This window comes from Hippocampus zosterae, chromosome 5 (genome assembly GCF_025434085.1).
Source record: "Hippocampus zosterae strain Florida chromosome 5, ASM2543408v3, whole genome shotgun sequence".
NCBI lineage: Eukaryota > Metazoa > Chordata > Actinopteri > Syngnathiformes > Syngnathidae > Hippocampus > Hippocampus zosterae.
Window position 1 is genome coordinate 7,197,282 of NC_067455.1, and position 23,602 is coordinate 7,220,883.

General features: G+C 44.5%; 1 long non-coding RNA gene across 2 annotated transcripts in view; it reads right to left on the reverse strand.

Annotated features, from left to right (window-relative positions):
- The window catches only part of LOC127601265 (uncharacterized), a 35,577-nt gene extending 14,959 nt beyond the window's left edge, over positions 1-20,618 (reverse strand). Inside the window, exons 1-2 of one of the 2 annotated variants that reach the window (XR_007962520.1) lie at positions 20,436-20,618; positions 17,389-17,544 (exon numbers count right to left, since the gene is read on the reverse strand). This is a non-coding gene — a long non-coding RNA (uncharacterized LOC127601265). Of the gene's footprint in view, positions 1-17,388; positions 18,689-20,435 lie in introns of those variants that run through there. The other variant, XR_007962519.1, reaches the window with a different exon arrangement.
- Positions 20,619-23,602: the final 2,984 nt, after the last annotated feature.

Below are 23,602 nucleotides of genomic sequence, written 5' to 3' on the forward strand. Positions count from 1 at the left end.
AGTTCCATTCATTTCAATGGGGAAACCTGATTTGAGTGTGGTCACGGCACAAATTCTGATTGTATATCAAGGCACCACCATCCAGATCTGAAATTACGATGGTGTGCCTTTCACGCAGATAGATGGCCATTGTGAAGGTGCTTCAGATTGTATTTATGAATTGATCAATTTGACTTTGAACACCCCCTAAAAAGTCTAACTTTGATTGGCAGTGTGAAAGGGGCTTTGGATTTTACATGCGTGATGCCTAAATGCTGCGATCATGACCCCTCTAATCCATTGGTGAAAGGAGACTTTGTTTCTCTCCTCTTTCGTCTATAACCGCGACAAACAAGGCGTACGTTGGAATAGTTTTTTAAATTGAATTGTTGTCAAGGTTTATGTTACATGCTCTCGTATTATTTTGTGTGAAATGTTCTGTAAAGCGCTTTGTTGCTGGTGCAGCTGTTGTGAAAGCGCAATATAAATGAAAATGGGGGAACTTTTCACGTGAATATCCTTGTCAGACCTTTGTGACTACCTCCAAGGCTACCTTTCAAACTAACCGGCAAAAAAGGGGGAATACGGGATTGATGTGTGGTCTGAAAGTGTCAAAAGAGACTTCTTTCAAACCTTGAAATGAAATTTGCCATTTGCCGTTTGACAGACATTGTAAAAGGTGGAACATATACAGCTTGAATAGGCCGCGTGAAAGGGGCTTTAAATTCTGATACCAGTCAAATCTTTTGCGCTTTCTGATTGGCCAGAGCCCCTGCTAACATCACAAACTTGGCAGAACGGATGTTTTGGGGCTATCGAAGCATGAGGGACGTTGATTTGATTGGTCGCAGACATGTGTACTGAAGGAGCTTGTGTCTGCTCACAGGACGGCGACCGCTCGGTCCAAGCTAGCCGGCAGCGGGAGGATGGGTGGAGCCTTCGGGGTTGATTGTTATCTTTGGTTATCTAGCTGTATGAGTGATGTACATTCTTCATAAAGCTAGATAACCGAAAGTAACAAGAATCCCATTACACTCCTGGAAAGGCACCAAGACCCACGAATGGACCTCGCTACGCAAGAACAAAAACAAAAAGAAAGTCCAAAGGACTCGGTGGGGGAGAGCAGCGAGAGGTATAGTACCAGGTTTTTGTTTTGTCCTGCACAACGGTGGTCCACAAATGCGAAAAGCACGCGGCATTGAACACAACAGTCAGCGGGAAAAAGTCTTTGAAAAAAAATTATAATTAAGTATAAGGTTCTCTTATATTTACTTGGTAGTACAAGACAACTTTTATCCAAGAGGCAGGATTTTAATAGTTTTGGACTTTTCATTCTAGTTAGTTTTTAGTTAGTTTGTTTTTCATATTCAGTTAATTCAAATTTGTCTTTGAACCTGTGACTTCTTTTTTAATCTTTTTTTCCCCTTTTTTGTAAATGCGTCATCTGAGTTGATGTATTTATTTTTTTAAGATTTTGCAGTAGTTTTAAATTTATTTTTTTTAGTTTATAGATTTATTAGGGTGGTGTATCTTTTTGGGTTGTGTTTGGAATCCCCAGAGTGGACATATTTTCCACCCCAAAAATATTTTGTTTTGGTGCATCCTATGATGACAGACACCCAAATTCATGTCAATCAGGATGACTTCATCGTTCAAGTGAGATTTGGGGTGCTGTGTTGAGAACCCTCAAATACATTAATTTATACCCAACAATGGGGGTCATTGAGACTTTTTTTCTGCATCCTTTTCGAAATGTCCACCTAATTTAGTGTTGATTTTAAATTGCTATTGGGAACCCTTTTAGGGGGTACAACTTAGTTTTGTTGTTGTTGTTGTTGTTGTTCGGAGGAGGCTTTTGGACCCTTAAAATACTTTCTTTTTTTTCTGAGGACCTTGTTTTTATGCGTTTCCTTTCTCACACGTGCAACTAAATGAGTTTTGGGACATTGTTAATGACCCTCCCCCCAAATACTGCTACAAAAGATTCATATGTGTCACTTCTACGCTTCTGAGTATAGCATTGAGAAAGGGGATCACTTGTAATCTAATAAGCTGCCCCCCATGATCCCCATGCCCGAGGAGGCATGCTGGAGCTTAGCACACGGACAGTCACATGGGCAGCGCTAATCAAAAAAAAAAAAAAAAACACCCGGCACTGAGTCACCCCTGAATCCCGTTTGGATTTCGACAAGTCTCTTAACAAGTTGCAAACAGCTAATCATGTTGCTAGAGGTCATCTTACACCCTGCCGGCATCCAAGTCTGATTTTTATCATTTCCCTCCTTCTTTCCCCTTTTTTAATGTTCCACTTTCTCTGTGTGAAAGGATGTTTGATTTGAGGGGTGCCGGGCTGTTGTGTCATTTAGTGTGATGGTTAGCTCATAACAACATCCGAAAAGTTGGGAAAAGTATGGCTTTGTTGGTCAGTGTGAAAGGGCCATTTCCCATCATCCCCCATTTTCGACACGTTACTGTTCTGCGCGAAACGCACAGAAATGGAGTAGAGCGTTTAAGACCACCTGCACATTTCACAACAGCTTTGTGAGAGGGAATAGTGGAAAGCCAGAATGCGGGTGTGATGTTTCGCACCCAACACGGACATTAAAAAAAAACCATGCGCAGAATATTCTTCAGAAAAGTCCCAAATTTTCACAATACCATCAAATAACATTGAAACAGCAAATAAAAATAATAAAAGGTGAGAGTACTGACATTTTTTTATGTACTGTATGAAAGGTACTGAAATGTAATGGAGTATATTAAAGTCAACCCAGCACATTTTCTAGCTTCCAAGGTAGCATCAGAGGCACACCGGAGACGGAACCGCTGCTGTGTGAAAATTAATGAAGCAAAACTTTCACGCAGCCTCTTTTTTGCCTCTGTAGGAATCCATAAAATTTGATTTGACCCATGAAACGGCTGCCTTCCATGAAGGAAATGACTGATGGGATCTCATTGAACGGCCAAAGGTTGGGGGGGTGGGTCCAACGGGGTAATCAAGCAGACAGTGACCCTGGTGAACAAACTGAGCCTTTAGCCGTGGCCGGCGGCAATTGGTCAATCAGATCGGCATGGCGCATGCCCGCGATGGCTGATTGAAGGTGTGATTTCTTTTCTGTCCCTGAAAGATGTAGGGCGGCCCCCTGCTGGTGGCAGCAAAGGGTCCGAGACCGCTGCTCACCCTGCGATTCCGATGGCATGTGGACACTTTTGCTGTCCCAACAAGCAGCAGCGATTCATCCCTCTGGAATTACATTTTGGGAATATGTGCAATCCTAAAAAAAAATTAAGTGCTCCTGAGAGTCGCTTTCACACAGAGCTGCAGCAAAATTGGCACATCAAGGAGTGTAGCAGGGCAAAAGCAGCAACTGCGTGTACTTTCAAACAGCCACATTTTTTTTTTACGTCAGGGCCACCACAACAGAGCGGGAAAAGCGAATGGCACACCCAGACTGGCTTTCTGCTACCCCCTTTCACACAGCAGTCGACACACCTCTGATACTACCTGTACCTTAGAAGCTGCAAATTCGCAGGTTGACTGCAGGTTTGATGGGCAGCAGAAATAGGCTACAGACCCAACCAGCAATTAAGTCCAGGAGATTAAGTGGCGGTACCTTTCACACAGAACAGTATGGGTCTCCAAATGCAACCTCCGAAGTCGTCCCAATCATGGTCAGTGAACTGTGAAAAAGTTGGAACAGCAACCAAGCAAAAAGTGCAAAAAAACCTCAATAGTCAAAGGGGTTAATTTGTTCAAAACAACAAAGCTAGTAGTGGATTGCCCCTTTCACACAGCCTGTGTATAGCTGGCTTTTCAGACTTATTCCGATGCCGAATTTATGAAAGGGATCAAAGTGGAAGTGGGTGTTGATGTCACTGATCTGGGCCGGCATCTCTGATCGCACAGGGAACTCTGATACTACTGTAGAAGCCAGAAAATGATCTGCATCTGTACATTTATGGCAACAAAGGTAAAAACGGCGGGGGGGGGGGGGGATGTTAGGTGAGGCTAGCGCTATAGTTGATCTTAGTTATACTCTGCATTTATTCTCCCAAGTGTCAAGTAGAAAAACAGCAATTGCCCCCCCCCCCCCACCTCTCACTTGTCCCCTTCCACATCCCCCAGCAGTAGACTTTACAGTCAATAGAGCAAGTCCACTTGTCACCCCGGGACAAAGCGGCCTTTTGCCTCCTTTTCAATCCTGCCGGGTCCGAGTAGCCAGACAGTTTTCTCAATAAGCCCCTCTGATTCATAACCCCCCCACCCCCCACTCCTGAAACACAACCCCCCTTTTCTCCTCTTCTTCAGACACCAACAGTGTTTAGAAAATGGCTTCAGTGTTGTCCAAAGGCACAGCACCCCTCCTTGTCACACTAACTTCAATGTATGACCGCTGCGCAAGCCCTCGCACAAAGAGATTAGTAAAAAGTGCGCTTTCCTTAACTGCGTGGCTCCAAATATGTTAACTGTATTGGTTTTGAGCCATAGACCCCCACAGTGCGGTGGACTAATTTCTTGACGCACAGGCCACATGCATTGAAAGCAATTGTCACTGTCAGACAATTATTTGATAGAGTATGTCATAAAATAAAATACTTGGGTCAGTCATAACATGAGAAACTGTCCACTGTCCTAACCGCTGTCCCTGAAAGGGTTAAAGACGTGAGTGAAAACAACTCCGCAAATATGGTTTGAAGCTAACACAGTGCCTGCTTTGTTGTGCCGACTCACACTGTTGACATATCAATTTTCTGATCCGCTTAATCCTCACAAGGGTTGCGGGAGGGGGTGCAGGAGCCTATCCCAGCAGTCTTCGGGCAGTAGGCGGGGACACCCTGAACCGGTTGCCAGCCAATCGCAGGGCACACAGAGACGAACAACCATCGACGCTTGCACTCACACCTAGGGACAATTTTGAGTGTTCAATCAGGCTGCCATGCATGTTTTGGAATGTGGGAGGAAACCGGAGCACCCGCAGAAAAGCCACGCAGGCCCGGGTGAGAACATCAAACTCCACATAGGGGAGGCGGGAGCTGGAATTGAACCCGGTACCTCTGCACTGTGAGGTCAACGCGTTAACCACTGGATCACGGGGCCGCCCACTGACATAAATGTGACAAATTTTATTTTAAAGTTTCCCCAACTCAACGTTTTAGCTCCTACATTAGACTTTTTTTACATTTTACAGTGTGAGAATTGTGTGAAAGGCACATTTTCGTGAACATTTCTGAAAGTGCGTGAAAGGAGCTAGGATGACACTAAAAGTACGATAATATTCACTAGGATCACACAACTTAAAATTTTAGAAGGGGAAGCCAAAATTTCTAAGTGTCCAAGCATCATCGAATTAAGATCCCGTGCATGTACACTTTATCAAGCAGTCTGATTTCGTGTTCACTCATTGATAATATAACTTCGATCGTGTCTGGGTGAGCGCAAAATAGGATTCTACGAGAAATTTTGGACTCTTTTTGAAGAAGAAATATTTTTTCGGATAGTAGTTTTCCACTGAAAGACTTAAGAAGTGAATTTACTGAATTCACATGCAACAGAATGTTGATGTCAACAACTCCTGTAAATGTCTTCCACGCAGAACGAGATCTCAAGAAAAAGTCAACAACATAGACGCTCTCAATCACAACAAAACAAGCCTTGTGAAGATTTTACTGTAGAAATTCCGGCGAAAAAAAACTTTGTCATTGCTGCCAACGTTCACACCTCCGTCCCGAGCGTTCGCCTCTCCCTACCATTGTGATGCTCGACACTATCGAGGCATATTTGCATAAGGCACTTTTCTGCACAAGGACGACGGCAAAGCGTTTGGAAAGCGGGCTCCACTCCAGAAAAAAATGTCAAGTGCCAATTAGGAGAGGTTTGCCGCCCATTCACCGCGCAACCACCCCCCCCCCCCCCCCTCCCGTCCCTCTGCCTGTCGCCCACCGTGCTTTGCGCCCCAACTCTCTCACACTCCCTAGTCACCCCCTTTTTTTTATTCCTCCGTCTTGCCACCAAATCTTCCCTCGGGTGACGTGGCAGACAAAAGAGGCAGACGAGAGCGCCCCCTTGGCTCGTTAATCATGTCTCTTTGTTGCGTCCTGCCCGTGGATGTGTGGTGTACGTTAGCATCGTGGCTAAAGCCTACAATTGAAAGTCGTGAGAAGCTTTATTGTGCGACATGCTAAATTATTGTGAGCCAAATAGCATGACTGCCCACCGCAATTTTGTCTTATTGTTCCCAAATCTATAAAAAAAAAAATACTCATCTCGTGTGTTTGGTATAAATTGGAGGGTTTCTTTTGCCTAGTTTTAGGCTCAACAACAACAACCAGACTGAACTGAGACAACTAGCACTTACTTCTAGAGTCAGACAAATACTAAGGCATATGAATAGAAAATTAATAGCAGGTCTCTCTGAACACACGTGCGCTCAGAGTCGTATAAGAGCATCAGAGTTCATTCCCAAAACAGCCCTGAGTCATGTTAGGATGTTATAGTGAATTTGCAAACTAAACAACAAAAAGTAGCTACATGATGGGAACTTAGCTTAGCTAACAATGTTTTTTCATTTGTAGAAGGATGTGTCACATTTCTTTGATTCAGCCTAGTTGGGTCGTCTTTCGGCTAAACAGCAACAGGCATCTGGTTTGAGTAGGCCAGTAGGCATACATAGTAATTGATGGATGCATGAATCTAATTTATTTGGTTTAGCTGTTACTTTAGCTTTACGATTAAAAAAAAAAACTACAAACAAACAAAAAAAACACAACAATAAACTGACATTTATTGAGTCAGCCTAGTTAGCTTAGCTTTAGCTGGCTAAAGAGCTGCTAGATGATGCATAAAGTTAGCTTAGCTTTGAGCTAACTGTGCCTAGTCATTTGTGCATGCCTGAATCACATTTTCTGATTTTGCCCTTAGCTTAGCATTAGCTGACTGAATGACTGACAACGTGTCTTTATTTTTCGTCACTTCTGGGACATATGAGCAAATTCGGCTAATTCCGCCTTCTCCTGCAACCTCCCGCCAATTCCCGGCACACTGACCTGCACTCTACTCTTGTCTTTTCCCATCCTCTTTTTTTCCTACACTTCCATTCATTCATTCATTCATTTCATTCATCCAGTCAGTCAGTCGGCGGCGTGGCTCCCGCCCTTTCCTCTCTCCCCGGGTCTCACATGCTTGGATGTGATTTGCATACATTTGCATAATGAAAGTCATTTGCATGCCGAGGGGCAGACTGTACCATGAGAACACACATGAAAAGGTGTGTGTGTGTGTGCGTGCGTGCGTGTTGATGGGAAAATGGCCTCTGATCTTTGTTTTTTCTGTGCAGGCTAATGTCGGCCAAGTTGAAAACGACAAAGAAGAAAAAGGAGGAGGAAGGATCTCCTCATCGTCCACCCCGACTCCCGTTTCCTCCCCATCCTCCTCTTCCCCTTCCTCCTGCAATCCTCCTTCGCTCCATCCTGGCTATGCTGCCCCTCTTCCTCCAGCTCGCCACCATCTTGACGACCCGCCGCCAAGTGCAGGTATCAAAACCCGCACCGTCCGCCATCTTTAATCACCACGTTGTTGTTGTTATTTTTAATTGCCGCGCCGACGGGTGGGCGTGGAGGTGGGCGGGGTGGGTTTTTTGTATTTTGGTCTTAAATCACGGGGTGCTTCAATACTTGTCTCTTGCGAGGCTTTCAGCCGGCATCTGTGCGCCACCGTACCATCTTTCTTTCTTTGAGTGCCATGCAGAAGAGGTGAGGTACATGTGCCACAAACACACACACACACACACACACACACACACACACACACACACACACATATAAATCGCCAAACACATTTTTAAATTTAGTCAGTTCTAAAATAAATTAAAGGAGATTGACAGGATGTTTTTTTTTCCATCTTGATTTTTTTTTCACCTTTTTCTGTCATTTTATTTATCTTCGGGGAAAAAAAGGCCTGACCTGAAACCCATCAAAATGCATTTAAACAAAGAGTTGGTAACCAAGTAAAAATAACCAACTGAGAGTAAGTGTAAGTGAGTGGGGGTCTCCCCCTGAGAGCCTTCCTGATCATATACAAGGTGGTGCAAGTCCAGCATTGCTTCCCCCGCTGTGCGTGTGCTTACTGTAATGTTTTAAACCTGCTTAAATGCCACTTGTAGTAATTAGCGGATGTTGAAACAATATGCCATTATGTCCTTGCCAAACCACCGACGGTATTTTGCTACTACGCTTCCTACCATTGTGACTCAGGTGGACAACGTTTTTGGTGGAGTTTGTTTTGTCTCTCCCAGCTGACATTTCCTGTAAATCTGACTCAACAACAACACAGTAATAAAGACTGTCTTTTTCAATTAAAAAAAAAAACACAATGACAAAAGTCTGCTAGCTTAATGTGAAAATCGAATGTGTAATGCAATAGTGAGGCTAATCGAAATTAGCATAGATGTTATGGTACTTGTAAACCACACATGAAGTAGCAGCACATGCAAACAAAACATACAATAAATCTCAGCGGCATCATTTCTCATGATCATGTGAGAGCAATAACTATTACATCTTCAAATACGTTGCACCTCTCCCAGTAGAGCTCAGTGCTGCCTGGAATGTTGTGGCACAACGTGGTACTACACTGAGGGAACGCAATTTAAAATCGGGAGTTGTGTGCCGAGTCCTGTAAATTGTCTCAAACTCGAACAATTGTGAGGATTTGCAAAGGTCGCAAATGTTGCGTTCTCGTCAGATTTCGTGCAACGCAGCCAAAGCTTTAGCTGTAGTGTTTTTTTTTCTTGAACGTTCAACATTCCCTGGCGACAAGAAAAGTACAGACAAACATCTCCCGAACGTTTGGCTTACATGTGTGACCTTGAACGAACCCTGACGAACTTTAACATGAACACAACAATTCGTTGCATTTGAAAACACTCACAAATGTTTGCCGGTAAGTAGTATTAGGGTCTTAAAAATCCATTAATTAAAAAAAAAAAAAAACAACGATTGCTTAAAACGATGTAATACAGTTGGGGCTCGAACGATGTATTGCGATTAACTTAGCGGTGTGCTACCCAATGCCAGGCCAGCTTTTTTTTTTAAACAGGTGGTATATTGAGCAGAGAGGTTGGGGGGTGGGGTGGGGTGCGATTCTCAGCCGTCGTCAATTTATTGTGTAAATTATGCAGAGCTGAAAACAAAGCATCCAGGGCAGACAGTGGAGTGGCGGCGCGGGCTAATGAGATGATGAGGAGCCTGGGAGCAGGTTGAGGGTTGTTTTTTTTTTTCAGGTGGGGGCTTGGGAGGGGTTGTACGGCCAGCAGCTTGCGTCTGGATCTTTGTGTGTAACAAGGGGGTCTGGAGGATGACTGGCAAAGAAGGGGCACACACCGTCCCTCCTCAGCAGACTGCAGCTGCGTTGGGAACCACTGTGGCAGGGGTCCCCCACCCCGCCCTCCCTCTTCAGCGCTGGCACGTAGGGGCCCCCCAAAAGTCTGGCTGCGGGCCTGGGGGGCCTGGGAAGCACTTGAAGTTCACGGCCAGACCTCCTATTGAGCTGACAGTCTGACTGTTTGCTCAATCCGGGCTGCCTATTCAGAGCAGTGTGGGGGGGGGGGGGGGGGGGCATGGGGCGATGGGGGTGGTGGAGGGTTCTTGGAGGTGGAGGGGGGTACCCATGATGAGACACGGTAACTATTCACACGGAGAGTGACGACATAAATAAGATGGGCCTGAATCCAGCCTGGAAGTTTGTATTGAAACGCTAGTTTGTATTGTTAATTAGCGGCGTGCCTTCTTCTCACACACACACGCACGCGCACACACACACACACACACATCATCATCATCATCAGCTGTACCACATGCTGCAGCAGTTAATTGTCCATTTAGCGGAGAATCCACTGAAGTTTCTTTAAAAGCACCAAGCAGCATACAAAGTCAACAAACTGACGATTAGGATGCCACGTTGTAGCCACGCCCCCTAACGCCACCGTCTCTCAGCATCTGCTATTTCTCAATCTATCTATTTTTGGTTGACTTTCCAAAGAAAAGGAAAGAAAGTAATTGGGTAGGAAGTATGTCAGCAAGGAAATGGGAATGAGGTAAGTCCGAGGTGAAAAGAAGGACGGAAGGCGGAAAAGTACTTTCAAGTGAAGGGAGACAAAATAAAAAGCAGGCGTGAGGAAAGGAATATAGAGAAAGAAGGAGGGAGTTCATGAAGAAAAGATAAGGGGAAACCGCTAACTTAGCTTCTAGCATTAGCCGCTTGTTGGCTGCAAACTGGCAGCGTCAATGGCCTAATTGGATTCACCAAAATAAAATAAACCACTTGCTTTGTTTGTGTTACTTACAATAAAACAACATAAGTCCCATTATTGTGTGCCTGCAGGTGTACCTAATAAAATGTCCATATTGAAGGGTGTTAGCGGGATGAAAGTAGTCGTTAGGGCGACTGGTACGCAACGAGGCGCTAATGCTAAGCGCAAGCATGTGACGCCGTCTTTAGCAACGGCTCAGACCAAAACGCTCAGAGTTTTAAGAACATGAACCTGGGTCAATGAGTGCCAGGCGCGACTTGATGGCATGCTGGGACATAGACTCTGTTCGTACGTACGAGGCGCCAGGTTTCCGCTACCAGAAATTGGCGGTCATTTAGACCCATAGATTAGCTTCTGGCACTATCACTTGGCTAACTAGCTGGATGACTGAAAAGAGTAGTTTCTGTTCAGTCACGCTGCTTAAGTTTATTAGCTAGCTAGGTAACAAACAGCTAGTGCGAGAAGCTAACTCTACGTCCTTAACCAGTGTATCACTGCACAGAGAGCTGTTCATAATATTTTAGTGAACTCAAGAGATGGTGGTTAGCAAGCTAGTAGCCTACTTGCTCTGTTTTGCATTAAGAGTGGAGTAAATCCACACAGTCATTCCGAATACAGAATTTTGGTTACCTCATTTCGGCCACTTGCACTTACAGTTGCTAGCTATGCACCTTGTCTAGTTTGTGGCAGTCCGGCGTACGGCCAAAAATCACTTCCGTCTGTGCTTATGCCATCGGTGTTTCAAAGTTACCACCAGTTGTCCGTCTTTTCTCGTATTTGTCTTTTCTCAGTGCACCCCCTTTTTAATTTTTGTAAAACTACATGGAGATCTGTTCCTAATATTTAATTTTTTTCACATTTAGGCCGTTAGCTGGCTAATGGCTAATGCAAGAAGCTAACGTCACAGTCCACATCTGCAGTCATTGCTCCATCTTCGCTGTTTGTGGTAGTGGGCCACTTTATAGAGATTTATTCCTTACATTTTAGTCTTCACTTTTAGGCCTTCCCCACATACATGCAGCAGTGAGCTAGCCAATGGCTACTGTGAGAAGCTAACATAGCCGTCGACCTCTTTGATCTGTTCCCTTTTTCCTTTTGCACATTTTAACCCTTTCACGTCATCTTTGTATTGTCAGGTTGACGGACACCTGAGCGGGGAGGATTCCGGTTACGCGGACGCCATTCGGCCAATCAGAAAGAAGCAAGAAGTTCGTTGTGGAGTTGTTAATGATGATGATAATAATAATACGAATTACACTCATAATAATCATAACAATGCATGAATCGAATCATTAATGAGCGGTGGTGTTGCCGTAGCTCGGACTGGTGAATGTGAGACCCACGGCAGCGGTGAATCATACTGCACTGTGATTGGACAGCTCGTTTGGCAGCCGGCGTGCCGGCCAATGAGAGCTGTCGCCTTTAAACTCTATGCAAACGCCAGTTTTTGGAGTCTTATGTCTTTCGTCGACAATTTCCTCTCATCCTGCACAAGAAACACGCCTTCATTTCCTTTTCTTGAGACACACACACAGATATAGAACCAATTAGGGTGTGATAGTGCTTCATATTAATTTTTGGCAAGTGGCAATTTTTCACCCCATTATTTGGATTGATAATCTATGCAAATCTTTTAAAATGTGATTTTAATCATCTCAATTCAAGGGGGTGCTATCGGGGATAACGTTGTGATCCTCAATGATGATCATGGATGCAGATTTTTCTTTTCTTTGATTTAAAAAAAAATGTATTGCATATATAAGTTGTTTGTGTGATGCAAAAAGCTGTGTGTGTTCACCATTGTGCCTTCTATGAAAAGTGTTGCAATATTATTAAATGTTTACAATGAAAACAATGCAAATGTGACTTTTTTGGTGTATTTTGTGTTTTTTTTTCATCTGGTAATTCATAAGTTATGTTATCCATCCATCCATCCATTTTCTGAACCGCTTAATCCTCACTAGGGTCGCGGGGGGTGCTGGAGCCTATCCCAGCCGTCTTCGGGCAGTAGGCGGGGGACACCCTGGATCAGTTGCCAGCCAATCGCAGGGCACACAGAGACGAACAACCATCCACGCTCACATTCACACCTAGGGACAATTTAGAGCGTCCAATCAGCCTACCATGCATGTTTTTGGAATGTGGGAGGAAACCGGAGCACCCGGCGAAAACCCACGCAGGCCCGGGGAGAACATGCAAACTCCACACAGGGAGGCCGGAGCTGGAATCGAACCCGGTACCCGGTACCTCTGCACTGTGAAGCCGACGTGCTAACCACTGGACTACCGGGCCGCGTTATGTTATCATATCTTTTATTAATATTCATGTTCATCGTCCACTAATGAGGTCATGTTCCCAAAATTTTTATTCTTGAGATCATTGGAACAAAAGGCAAAAAAGAATTTCTCAAGCAAACTAGATTGAAAAAAAATGTTTTTAAAACGACTGAAGACCATCACAAGGCTTTTTAAGTCTTTTAAGTTTTTTAAATCTTGTCTTTTTCCTAAATTGAACTTACGGTTTTACATTCAGTAGTTTGGTTTCCTTTTTGATATACTGGAGGTCTAATAGACTTTTAAAACATACTGATGTATAGTTATCAATGTTAAAAAAAAATGAAAAAAAAAAACTTCTGCTTGGCCTTTTTTTTATACTGTATGTATTTAGCAAATCATTTTAATTAACCCGTGTTGCTGTGTTTCTTGTTCCTGGGTCAATTCGACCCATTGCAGTTTTTGGTCATAAAAATTGTTTTCAAATCATATATATATATATATATATATATATATAAAATAAAAAGGCAGGGTGGGCCACCCAAGTACAACTTGATCATATTTATACATTTATTTTGCACTTATTTTTTCATTCATTTTCAAATCAGACAGTATCGAAAGGTGGTTACACTAACCCATGAAACAAACAAAACAAACAACAGCACCAAATATGGGCCCTTGTAAAATAGAGAGGGCCGATTCTGGATGAGAGACACATTTTAAAAATGTTGAAATATTCCATCTTCAGTTTGTTTTTAACGAGCATTTTCAGTGCTCGGGGCGATTGTGTTCAATGCTAAGCTTACACGCATGTGGAATCCAGCAACATGTGCATACGGACGTGTGTTTTTCGCTGTCTGACTTCACATATGGCCACTGTGCGCGCGCACACACACACACACACACACACGCAAATATCATTCATTAACACTGTCATGCAAACGAGGGCGCAGAGCAGTGCAAAACAAATGAAACGTGCGTCTTTGCAGTACAGCTGTGCTGCTTCTTGTCTTTTATGAAGTGTGGCCTAATTCAATGAGGAAGCTTCTTAACGTGCTCCCCCACCCCTTTTTTTTTTTTAACGCCAATCCTCCCCTGCCAGATGGGTGCATTTTGCGAACCGCCGCCACCGCTCATGTTTACAGCGTTACACATCAGCCGGCTGCGAGTATTCCATTGGCCTTATAAAGCAGAGGCCAAGCTGTAATTACATTACAGTACATCCTGTCAGGCATTGATAGACTAAGCATTTGCTTAAGGTCCTCGTGACCACTAGAGGGGCACCCCGAGAGTGATTAACAAAAAAATATCTATCCATTTATCACTGGGAAAAATGAGCAAATTGAGATCCTCCATGGCACCAGACTGAGTGGATTAGCATATTAGCATTAGCCTTCCGATTTCTTACAGTGATGCCATTAATCGTTAACTTGCTAACATGACCGGCGAGGTCATTTCGAACAGACTGTCTGAATATGAGTCAAAACAGCAATGTAGCTTGCTAAAATATCGCTTTAAAGCTAAAATGGTGACCATGAATGGTGTCAAAATGGTCACCCTCCTTGAATTTGGTAACGATGGGTATTGGGTGGGGTCCAAATGTGAGGTTTTGGTTGGCGTCCAAGTAGCTCGATGGCTCCTTTGAATCAGATCCTCACAATGGCCATTGCTATGCAGGAATGTCTTCCTGGGGTCTTTTCTCTGCTTTTTGGAGGGAAACCAAATCAGGGGACGTCAAAGTGCTCCATGCCAACGTATCACTCGCCTGACTATCTTCCTACGTCCTTGCGATCGGCCTCCTTAGCTTCTAACGTCCTCACTCTTGGGCCTCCTTCCTACTTTATCTCCTCGCCAACTCGTCTTACCTCATGGACATCCATAAAGAGTCTCCTTGCTTCCATCAAGTCCGTGTATGCTTGTCTCCTTGCTACCTCACCATCTCACCTTCTTGGTTCCCGACTGGCTTTCCTACTCACCTCCTCAACACCTTATCACCTCACGATCATGCCCGCGCCCCCTCGCCAACTCATCTCATCCTGTCGTTGCCAACTCGTTTTTTTGCCAGGACCATCTGGATCCGTTTTTGCCACCTTGCCTTTTCACATCCTTGTCCCCTTGCCTATTCACCACCGCAAGACATTCGGAACTCATTTCCAGAACGCCTCACCTCTTGGCCAACTCACTTTCGAAACCTCCCGGCATCCCTTACCGCCTCACCTCCTCAATGTCTCCACAACTCACCTCCTCATCATCTTGCCTCCTTGGCCACCTCGTCTCCTCCCCTCTTTGCCTCCTTATTTGCTCACATCCTTCCCTATGCCTATTCACCACCGCAAGACATTCGGAACTCATTTCCAGACCGCCTCACCTCTTGGCCAACTCACTTTCGAAACCTCCCGGCATCCCTTACCGCCTCACCTCCTCAATGTCTCCACAACTCACCTCCTCATCATCTTGCCTCCTTGGCCACCTCGTCTCCTCCCCTCTTTGCCTCCTTATTTGCTCACATCCTTCCCTATGCCTATTCACCACCGCAAGACATTCGGAACTCATTTCCAGACCGCCTCACCTCTTGGCCAACTCACTTTCGAAACCTCCCGGCATCCCTTACCGCCTCATCTCCTCAATGACTCCACAACTCACCTCCTCATCATCTTGCCTCCTTGGCCACCTCGTCTCCTCCCCTCTTTGCCTCCTTATTTGCTCACATCCTTCCCTCCACCTCCTCACTGTTTCGCCAACTGCCTCGTCAACTTGCTTCAAGCTTCCTTGGCTCCCGACATCTTTGCCACCACATCACCACTCCTCCTATTTTCCTACTCCCGTCCTCATTAGTGACCTTTTCACTATCTCGCCTCCTCAAGTGTGAAGTGTTAAACAAGCAGGTCCACTTTTAATATTTTAGTGTCACTTCATTAAAAAAAGTCAAAATCCCTGTCAAGTTATTTGATCTTAATTGCCGTTTTCTTCTCCTTCCTGAAGTCAATGCAATGCCTCAACTACCTGTAATCTCTCCAAAAATACTGACAGTTGTACCCTCTTTGTTGATCATACATTTTACTAGATTGTCCATCCATCCATTTTCTGAACCGCTTAATGCTCACTAGGGTCGCGGGGGGTGCTGGAGCCTATCCCAGCCGTCTTCGGGCAGTAGGCGGGGGACACCCTGGATCAGTTGCCAGCCAATCGCAGGGCACACAGAGACGAACAACCATCCACGCTCACATTCACACCTAGGGACAATTTAGAGCGTCCAATCAGCCTACCATGCATGTTTTTGGAATGTGGGAGGAAACCGGAGCACCCGGCGAAAACCCACGCAGGCCCGGGGAGAACATGCAAGCTCCACACAGGGAGGCCGGAGCTGGAATCGAACCCGGTACCTCTGCACTGTGAAGCCGACGTGCTAACCACTGGACTACCGGGCCGCCCTTTTACTAGATTGTAAAAGCTTTAAATCCAAACAATATTCATATTTTTTTGTCTAAGCGGCACACAAATGAGCTGTAAAAGCTGCCGTGCTAGTATCCTGTTTAAAAAACAAAACAAAACAATAATCATGTTTTAACAACATCATTTGTTCTTTTTATGGCAAGCTTTATGGACATTTTCAATGCAGGATGCTGCACTTTCATTAGTGGAAGCATTTTAACACATCTGTGAGGTGGGCTATACTGTATTGGGAATCACTCCTTATCCACTACATAGTCAGTTCACCATTTTGTCGAGCTGTTAGATTGCTTAGTAATAGTAATCTCTAGTAATGGTCACTAGAGAAGCAATGTTGGCTTGCAATAATCGTTTTTAGTGAACTCCGGTGTACAATCCACAATATTAAGCTACGCACATAGAAAAAAAAGGGGTGTTTAATTTACTCATTTTTATTTTATCAAGAGGTTGCATGAAATAAAATCATTAGGATGCAGATATATTTTTAAAAAATGGATAGTCTACTTAAAAAAAACGATCAAAATCGTGTGTGTGTGTACATAGTGATTTGGGAATGAGTGAACAATCTCCGACATGAAGCCGAGGCCTTGTCGAGCGTCCAGATCACAGAGGCGAGGATGCCAACCCAACGGGTTGCTATACTGGAATGTCAAGTCGTCGTCGATGAGTGGAGCCTTCGAGGCGGGTGAACCATTGGACTAATGTTTCCCCTTTCACGCTATGTGACAAGCCCGTCTTTTTCTTCCCACCCAACCTCAACTAAGCCCCTCAAAACGTGCGAGAGACAAGTTTAGGGTGATGTCATTCATATGCAAAGCAGGCGTGCAGTTGAGTGCGTGTGCGTGTGGCTGGAGTGGCTCATGGCATGACTTGAAGGACCATTACGTTACGTTACCATTAAGACCATTATGTTTCATTTGCCTGTCAGCAGCCAAAAGATCGTAAGAAAAAAAATTTGCACATTAAATCATTCAGCGGTGGGAAGCACAAATACTTTGTTACTCTACTGAGGAGAGTGTTCTTATTATTGTCATTTGTACTTTACTGGTTAGTTTCTCTGATCATTTTTGACCCCCTTCATTTGAAAACATATATCTGTACCGTGTGATTTTTAAATATGGCCAGTCATGATGGCATTTCGATTATAAAAGAGCTTAGTCATGATAAATAATCGCGGAGAACGCATAGCTAGCTTCAGCAGAATTGCAGTGCTAGCAGCGCTAAGCTAGCATGAGCGCTGTAAACGAGTGCCCTTTCGCCAAAGCTGCCACGTCGATAGCGTGATTTATTCTTAATCAAGCGCTACAAGAACACTGAAGGTTACAGTTTGACATTTCTTTTTAGAATATAGCATCAATTAAAAGTAAAAAAAAGTGTACCTATTGAGCAGAAATCCTATTCATTCGGCGTCACTTCCGAATCCTCTCAGCCGCTTTCCGTCGGCTTCTGTTTGTTAGTCTTCTGCCCAGTAGTTGTCAAACTACTGTCATGATTTTTTTAGAGGCGGAGATTCAGTCGTAGTTCCAGCAAAGCCCCTGAACCCCAAGACATCATGGGAAATTGAAGGAAAAAATGTACACTCTGAAGATACTGTACACTGAAGTTATGCAGATTGATCAGTATATATGTTTGTGGTGCGAGTCCTCCTAAAATGATTTTCTCAGGTTTTTTTTTCTCACAAACACAAAAAGATTAACCAAATACGGATCATATCATAATTATCAACAATTTCATAACAAGGGAAGAATTGATCTGTTTAACTTAGGATGTCAGTGATTTTAGCACAGGCGACCAACATCATGGGATGGTTAAACCCCCAAATATGTTTTTGTCGAAATATGACTTTGGAGGCCATTATTTTAAGCCGGTGATACACACAACGGCCTTATTCTCTGGTGTCTCTCACCTTCCAATTCTTTGCTAGCTTGCCACAGGGAAAGAAAGGAAAGAGGTAACAGTAGCATTAGTCTGTGTAGTGGTGAATGGGGTATTTGTCGGTTTGTGAGCACTGCTTAGTGATCACTGAGCGGATCAAGTGTGTGACCTTCATGTTTCGGCCTGCTTGCACTAATCTTGAGCAGAGAGCAAAAGTTCAAATGCCTTCAATGAACTCCGAGGCACGCGAACACATCTACACATGCATCTGCGCATATTCATACATATGCACATTGACACACTAAAACTTACCAACCCAGTGATTGAGTCTCCCTTGAAGCTGAGCATGTGTTTGTTTTGTCCTCTGTGACCTACAGGCCAGAGTTCACCCTGGCCAATAAAACAGCTCTTAACCTCTCAACATGGCCGCCGCCCTCGTTCATCACGTCAAAGGAGGGGGACGTGGGTGAAGAGGGGGATCAAAGAGAAGGACGCATGTTGAGATGAACTTTCACCCCTCGGCCTGCTGCCGTCACACAACGACTGGGACAAGCAAGTGGGGTGATCTTGTGCGGTCAAATGTGGACTTTCAGTTGAAATTAAATATATGTATATAACTGGCAGGTTTTAGGACCAGGGGGACGCCAAATGATTGTCCTTCCTTGTGAGAGTCATCTCAATTCTCCATGTGCTGATTTCTTCTTATCACCTTCTCCTTTCCTTGAGTTTGTCTACTCACCTTGGTATGATTTGTTTATTGAACATAAAACATATACAGTAATAATTTGACAGAAAATAAGGTAAATAAAAATAGTCAAAAGGAAAGAGAAATCAGCCATCATTCAACACAGTTATTATGTTCAAGGGAGTCCTCACCTTTCTTCCTCACCTCCTTTTCTCCTTTCCTCGTTGCCTCCTCGCTACCTCACCACATTTTGTCATCACCTCCTCATCTCATCACGTCTCAAATACTGACCGTCTTTCCTTTTCGTCCCCGAGCCACCTTGCCACCACTTCACCTCACCGCCATTTCACCTCCTCACCACCTCCCAATCCGACTCCCTCACCTCCTTGTCACCTTACCATCTCAGCTTCTCACTTCCTCACCTCTTTGCCCGCTTACCTTCTAGCCACCCGATCTTCTCACTTCCCTGTCACCTCCCAACCCATCAACGCATCGGCTCCTCATTTCATCATCATCATCACCGCACTGCAAGCTTACCTTCTTTTCTCCTCACCCCTTTCAATCCTTGCCCCCTCATGACCTCACCCTCCTCACTTCGCAATCCCTTGACCACCTCTCCTTTTCTTCGCCAACTCCTTACAAACTTGCTTGCTCACTTCCTTGTTTCCTTATCTCCTCATTTACTCAACACCTCACCTTCTCAACTTACAAAACCTCCTTGGCACCTCCCGACCTCACTTCCTCATATCCTGGTCTTCTGTGTATTTTTTATGTTTGCATTTGCATTTTTTTCTTTTTTGGAGGGGGGGTCACCTCTTCAACTTCTTATTCCATGCACCGACCACCTCACCTTGTTGTCTCTTGGCCGCCTCAGTCTCTCGCTTCATCGTCTCCTCAACACCTTGCCAATTAGACTCCTCTCCGCCTCTCATTCTCACCACCTCGGCTCGTATTTGAAACACAGACGCCTGGACAGACTTAGCCGAGGTGCCACGTTTCACCTCTGTACGCGGTTCCTTGGTTGCCGTGGTAACAAGATATCGGCATGTATTTGTGTGTATCCCCATTAGCAACGCTCATTCTTGATTCATGTTATATTATAAACACGTAGACCCACAGGCATTGTTGTACTAAAATTGAAAACTCAGGGTTGGAAAAATTATGTGGTGGTGGGCGGGGTATGGAGGCAGCTTTAAATTGGGGTGAGGGGGTCGTCATTCTCAGAGCCCACCCCCCCTGTTCCCTTGTGCATGCACATATTTGATCCCCTCAGGTTATTTGTTGTTCAACCTAATCTGCTTGGCCCCGCCTCCCCTTCATTCGAATGGATTATGCCACATACTGTGTGTTACGTCTGTGTTTGACTATGAGGCAGCTGTTATCTAATATATTGACCGATTTAGTAGTTCATTTTCCAGGAAGTTCCTCACGTGACGTCAACATGCTAATCAACTCGAGAGATTCCAGTTGTGTTTTTAATTGTCGTGTAAAAGAGAAAACTGCAGACTCCTGCCACCTTCTGGTCAGGAGAGTCATAAACTGCCACGCGTGGAAAGAAGGTTCATGTTGGTGGTGTGTCACCGGATTGTTTTCATCCTGCTCTTCTCCACCTTTGCCACCTCATGCTTGCCACTTGGGGAGGCATGGCTCAGGGGTCGTCGTCATCTCCCATGCCAGATGGTTGGGGGTTCAATACCCGGCCATTGCGAACCTTGTCAAAGTGTCCTTGAGCAAAATACTCAAAGTTGCTACGTCATCAGCAGATAAAGGGACAAACAATGTAAAGCGCTTTGAGTACCAAATGTAGAAAAGCGCTATATAAATGACAGCCCATTTATCGTTTACTTCACATCCTCGCCATCTCACCTCCTTGTCTCCGAGCCTGCTCTTCACTTTGCCACCTCGCTTTCTGTCCTCTTCATTTCCTCCCCTCTTCAGTCTCTTAGCAGCTCACCTCCGCTCCTTGAAGCTGCCTCAGCTAGGCTCCTCCTCACATTTGTCACCACTTCACCTCTCCACTCCTTCACCTTTCCCTCCTCGTGACCTCCCCACCATCTGGCCTCTTCAGCTCCTTGCTACCACCTCTACTTTGCGATGTCGCCTTCTTCCAACCAGACTTTCTCTCCTCTTCATCGACTTCCCACCAGAGCCCACTCACCACTGCGAACATTTTAAAGAAATAATGCTAAACTAATTCAAGATAGCTACTGTTGGTGTTTTTTTTTTTACTCCCATCTCATATGGAGGATTTTGACTCCAGAAAGAAATATATGGCATTTTCGCATTATGCATTAGCATTAAGCTAGCACACTTGTAATTTATGTCGTTTTGTTCAATACACCAGGGGGATCCCCTACTTTTTTTGCCCCAATGACCGGTTGAATGATATTTTCAGGGACCGGCCTTTATGGTTTGACGGATAAATACAATAAATAATATGATATGACCTGCATGGTGGTAATTTCGAAACATAATAATAAACACAAATCATGAGACGAGGAACGCCCTATCTGGCCGCGACACTCTTTGGTCGAGATGGTCTCTTCACACTCCACAGGTTCAAGACCAGATAATTTTTTTTTTTCAAATTTTCCAAGACTTGGGGTAAAAAAAAAAGGGGCCAAAATTTGCTGGTACTGCATGAGTTAAAGGTGCCTTCAAAATAAGATACACCAAAATACAAAGTGCATCAAAAATAGGACTTACCATCGCCGCATATTATGCAGAGTGGGCTTGGTGAGTGGGGATCTCCCGTTGAGATAGATCCATATTTTAAGTAGGATTCCTGATACTGTCGATTAGCGTAGCATCGTAGCCTTCTTTTTCTTAAAAGTTGTAGGCCCTCTTGTGTCTCCTGGCTTGGCCTTTTTGCCTTCCCAAAGACGTTTTTTTTTTTTTAACTCGTTTTACTAGCTCCTGGGCTTCAATTTAGCGGTAACCTATCATCTGACCGAGAAGCGCGCCTTGAACTGCGTCAAGATTGACATACTATAGATGGATGTAACAGAGAATCAGGTAAAATTTCAAAATAAAACATGGCTCAGGTTCCTAAACAAATCAAACGGAAGTAATGTAAATGAATTTATTCTTTATGTGCGGCCCGGTACCAAATGACCCACGGACCGGTACCGGTCCACGGCCCGGGAGTTGGGGACCATTGCACTACAACAAATATTATGCACTTTGTTTTCTGCTTAAACTTTAACTTGGGCTCTTTTTTGAATAAAATATTCACTATCTGCAGATTGTTGTGAAATGAAAAAAAAAAAAGACCTAAGTGCCATCTCAAGGCAGTAGTCAGGTTGACCACATTAGCCCCTGAGCATAAAAGATCTGACAACGCTCCCCCACCTCCCTGAGGACCACCACCTCAGGTCAAGGTTGAAGTCGATCACTTGACCTCCAAGTAGATCTTGATGGCCTCCTGCAGTCTGGCACAATAAGCAATCACCACTCACAAGACTTGATGATTACACACAGACCGCAAGAAACACACCGAGCTTTTCGGACATCATCCCTGATCGGGAGCGTGCCTGGCCATACGGGCCGCCATTCTTGCATTATATAAGAAGTGATATTTAAACTTCCTGGTTGCGCCTGATTGTCAAAAGTCTTCTCACTTAGTGCCTTCCTGGACAACTTTGAATGGAAAATGTATTCCCAAAAAGCCAGAGACTTAAATCAAAAAGCAACGATTGATTTATGACCCCATTAACGGTGTCATTTAAACTTCCTGTTTGCACCTGACTGAACAGTGGATTTGTGAGATTAAATTGATTAAATTTTTTTTTAAACCTGTCAAGCTAAACTCTACTAGTCAAATGCCAAAGACTCAAATGAAAAAATTACAAGGATTGATTTATGACCCCATTCACACGTCATTTGCACTTCCTGTTTGCACCCGATTGGACAGAAGTTACCTAAAGCCAAACATTTTCCAAATGGGCAGCTTGCTGGAACATGTTGCCAGAGACTTGAGTTAAAACACGCGCGCACACACACACAGACAGACACACACACACACGATTGGGTAGTGGCTTGCCAATGTCACGCAATCACCAATCACGGCGGGTTTGATATATAAAATGTTCGAATAAAATGTTATCATGAAATGTGAGAGACGTAAACAGAGATGTGGAATGACTCATTCAGTGTTGTCTGCACTTCTTGCTCCCACATGATTGGACTGCGGCACCCTGATGTCATTCCTCCAGCATGGAATCTGATTGGAAACCCTTCAAAGAAAAATATCTTTCTGAAATGCTGGAGACTTAAATCAGGGAGCCAAGTGATTGATTTATGACCTCGTATAAATCTGAAAACACAATTATACAGTCTATCGTATGTTTAAATGTTCAACCAAACTATGAATTTCAGCTCATAAAAGTCCAATGTGAGATGCCATAGATGGGCTAGCGGAAATTGGCATCGATGTAATTCGAAAAAACAGGTACTCTACACACACACACGCACACGCACACACGCGCATATATCGGGAACAGCAAATATCACTGAAGCTTTTGGAACTTTCATCATATTTTGTTTGTTTAAGTGCCAAAATCCCACATCCCACATTGTTGTAGTATGAAAACAAAGAGGATGCCATTGATGATGTGACCGTAACGCGCCGCATATGTTCTCCGTCCCGTCGCAACTCTCTGGGATTAGGCCTGCGGGGTTCCCCTCAAATAATGTTCCTTCATGGGTGCCCCTCTTCATTAAAACACAGACAAGGGAGGTGTGTACAGGAGGGAGGGGTTGGGCGGTCCTCCAGCCTGTCTGCTTGGGAGTGTGGGAGCGCGTGTGATGTTTTTGGGGCGCAGGGGAGGGGGGCGGGGGGGTGTATGGGAATTGACTTTGCTATTAAATGACTTGACTAAGGGGAGAGCCGTCGCGACAATTTGCTGTCTGGCCGGCACAAAGGGGGAGTTCAAAGTTCAAATAAGTGCGCCGGGTTGGAGGTGCTTTGTCATGTTAATGCGGCCGCAAACAAGTCGTCTTCGTGGGCATCGTGATGGACCAAAGTTTAGAGA